A 4,264-nucleotide genomic window follows, 5' to 3' on the forward strand; every position below is an offset into this window, starting at 1 on the left:
TCCTCGTCCTGATCGACGACTGAGCAACCATGGTAACCAGAATACCCTGCTCTGTCGGTCCCTGCTCCTCAAGATCTAACTCTGAGAAACTCTGAATCAAGTCCGTGACTGAAGTCCGGTGGCAAGCCAAAGTCCCTCTGGACTTCCTACTGAGTGCATCTGCAACCACATTAGCTTTCCCCGGGTGGTAGCTAATGGTACAATCGTAGTCCTTCAGGAACTCCATCCATCTCCTCTGTCGGAGATTAAGCTCCTTCTGAGTGAAAATGTATTTGAGACTCTTATGATCAGTGAGAATCTCAAATGTGATACCGTATAAATGATGACGCCAAAGCTTCAGAGCAAAGATGATGGCAGCTAACTCCAAGTCATGAACTGGGTAGTTCTTCTCATGCTCCTTCAGCTGACGAGAAGCATAAGAGACTACTCTGCCGTGCTGCATCAGAACAGCGCCCAAACCCTGAAGAGACGCGTCGGTGTAAAGTACAAACCCATCCTCTCCAGAAGGTAGAACCAAAACTGGAGCCGACACTAATCTCCGCTTCAGCTCCTGAAAGCTGGTCTCGCAATCCTCGGACCATATGAACTTCACGCCTTTCTGGTAAGGCGTGTCGGTGGCATAGCAATACGCGAGAAGCCCTCGACAAAGCGTCGGTAATATCCGCCAATCGAGCTGCGTATCTCTGGCGACTTGGTGCTCCCAACCGGTGTGACCTCGATCTTCGAGGATCAACTGAAATACCTCTGCTAGAAACCACGTGTCCAAGAAAACCAGCGAGGATAACCAACGCACACTTGCGAACTTGGCGTCCGCCTAAGAATCTCAAGACTATCTGAAGATCATGCATGCTCCTCCTCGGAATGCGAGTAGACCAATATGTCATCAATGAAAGCGATAACAAACTGATCCGGATACCCGAAAGATGCGGTTCATCAAGTCCATAAACACCATTGGAGCATTGGTAAGCCAAATGGCATTACCAAAACTCATAATGACCGTGATCCGTACGGAAAGTCTTCGGATATCGAATCTCGACTCTCGGTGATGATATCCGGATCGCGGATCAATCTTAGAATACATGAAGTACCTCGAGCTGATCAAACAAATCCTCAATCCGTGGTAATGGATATTTATTTCCGACGGTCTGCCCGTAGTCAATACATAACCTCATGGTGCCGTCTTTCTTCTTGACAAATAGAACTAGAGAACCCCATGGTGAAACACTAGGGCGAATGAATCCCTGTCTAAAAGCTCCTGGAGTTGAACCTTTGTTCGTTCAACTCTTTTGGTGCCATACGATACGGAGCTTTCGATGTCGGTAGCGGTTCCGGAATCGGCTCAATAGCGAACTCCGGCCTTACGGGAGGCAAACCGGCTCCTGGAAATACATCAGTATTCCGGACAACAGAACGCGTCGGAGGCTGCGAACTACTCACTCGATCTGATCAACGACAACGAAAACCATGACGGTAGTGAGGCACCTGCGCTGAATCGCCGAAATAATCGAGATCTCGTCGTCTCTAATGCCGGTGAAACTCCACGAGGGTTGGTTCGAGGGCGGAAGGTGACCACCCTCGTCGGCAATCAACGGTAGCATGATATATTGACACCAATCCATGCCAAGTATGACATCAAACTCGACCATCTCCAATACTAAAAGATCTACCGTAAGTATCATGTTGCCAAAGTCTAACGGGCAACCTCGATCTCCTGGTGACGTCTAAAGTATCACCGGACGGTAGGGAGACAATCAATCGCCGCAACCTAACGATGGGTAATCTACCAATCTCCGCATAAAGGTGCAGGATATAAAAGAATGCGAACTACGAGTATCAATCAAAATATCGCGATAAATGCATAAATAGAAATCGTCTGCGGAAAACGGATCCGTCGGCCGGAGCATCCTCTCGGTAATAGCATGAACACGACCGGTCTACGGCGGAGGAGGAGGTGGTACGCTTGCCGTTTGCGTGGCGGCTTACATCGAGGCTGGACTATGTGCGGATAAGGCGAGAGGATGGTGGCGATCTTGTCGGTGGCCGGGGAGTCGATCGCTTGAGTCGGATAATAAGGTCTGAAGCAAAACTACGGGGTGCTCTGAGCCGGAGTACTCTGTCCAAGCATGCCAAATCTTTGCGGAGGGCTGCTCCCTGTGTGAAGATTGGGCTTCGCCCTCCACGATATGCTTACAGTAGACTAGCCCCTCGACTGACCCTCCGAAGCCGTGTCCGAGCTTTGTGACAATCTCGGCTCTGGTGCCAGGCGGTTTGCAATAAAATCCCGAAGAGCAAGCCGAGGTGAGGTGATCTCTGGATCCACATCTCAAACAATGAGTATCACCGAAGGTGGTTGCTTGCTGAGAAACCGGAGCGTCTGAAGAAGACCTACGATTTACGAGGCCTACGTGGCGCCCGTACCTGACCGACCGTGCAGGATCGCTCGAGGCCGCCCTCACATGCTTTGTCTGGACACCTCAAGTCTGACCCGAATGCTTTCTTTTCCTGTCCGGATATGCTGTCTGCCGAGCTAACTCTATCATCAAAGCTCGATTCAATGCATCAGAGTATGACGTAATCCCTAATCCGGCAAGCTGTACATGCAGATAACCATCCAATCCCTGTATAAACTGCATCATGCGAGTTCTGTCCTCCGCAACTAACTCTGGACAAAACTGAGCCAACCGGAGGAATTCAGTATTATACTCGGTCACTGAGCGATTATTCTGCCTCAGACTCATAAAATCCTGTCGGCGAGCCATCTGATAGGACAGTGGAAAGAAACGGCTGTCAAAAACCTCTCTGAACCTGGTCCATGTGACGTTGCGCTCACCAATAATAGAACGTTGAGTAACCCACCAGGCATTAGCTTCATCCCGTAAATGGTAAGCAGCCAGCTCTGCTTTCTCCCACTCGGAGCAAGCCATATAGAAGAAAGTCTGCTCCATAGTCTCTATCCATGACAGAGCCATACTCGGATCGAGATCTCCGCGGAAAAGAGTGAAACGAGTCTTCATCGACTCGGCGGTCGGAATCCTAGCTCGTGCGGACAATATCGATGATCGTGTCGGGACTGCGAGGCGATGGAAACACCGGAGCCGATACTACGGTGGTACCGGAATAAACCGGAGGAGGAACTCCCGGTGTTGTATACTGGAGCATAAGCCGTCGGTGGTACTGCCTGGGAATAAAAGTGGTGGCTGGAGTGCAGTGGGAAAAGGTGGGATGTGGAGCATTCAGAGCCTGGGGCACTGGTGTCACTGGTATAGGATACAGAGATCCAAGTGGTGGTGGCAGAATCGTCGTGGGTGCCGGTGCGTATGTCGGACACCAATGGTACTCACGATGGTGCTGTAAGCGGGGTAGGCGTGGATACAGTCGGTGTGGCCAAAGTAGGTATCTCACAGGAGCTATCGGGATTTGAGAGCCCGATGCTCCCGCTGCATCCCCCCTGACTGACAGGCTCACTAACAATGGGCATCTCGGCATATCGAGATCCGTGAGTCCTCCCACGTGGTCGCCCAGACCACGTCTCGCAAGAATCTGAGTAGATCGTCTCATATCTGTTAAATTAAATTACAGATATCAATACCAATATAACAAACATAAAATAACAACATACCTATTTGCTGTCTGGAGATGTTCCGTCGCTGTCCAGTCCCCAATTTGACCTCAAAATTCCGAACGTACATATCGCCGGAAATCCAAATAAATCCGAAACGGAAATCCGAAACATAACCATATCGAAAATCCGATAATGCCCAGTTTGACTCGCAAACCTGGCTAACCCAAATATCCTGAATACCCACAACAGGTATCCGATAAATCTCCAGAACACCAAAAGCAGGTATCATAACCCGCTCTGATACCAAATAATAAATTGGTATCAGCTAAATCCCGAAAATCCAAAATACGAAACAAAAGATCGTAAAACTGTGCTCTGATACCACTAAATTGTCACGCCCCCAGAAGAGTCCCTGTCCGAGAAAATTTCGGCAGCATCTCCCCTGTACGGCGGACAATCAAAATTTTCTACAAGCACTAAATACTCAGCCACAGGCGGCTGGAATAATAACAGTAATGAAAATCAATCACCACGCAGTTTATATATATATATTCACCTAACATAAACAACATAATAATACTCTGACTCGAAATCAACCCTACTCAACTACACTCGTAAAGCCCAAATCCAATTTTTTTCTTACCTCTTCTGCCGTTCAGGCAGGCATGTAGTGGAGTAAATCCAAATCATACGAAAAGTTCA

The sequence above is a fragment of the Zingiber officinale genome, chromosome 2B, assembly GCF_018446385.1.
Source record: "Zingiber officinale cultivar Zhangliang chromosome 2B, Zo_v1.1, whole genome shotgun sequence".
Taxonomy (NCBI): Eukaryota; Viridiplantae; Streptophyta; class Magnoliopsida; order Zingiberales; family Zingiberaceae; genus Zingiber; species Zingiber officinale.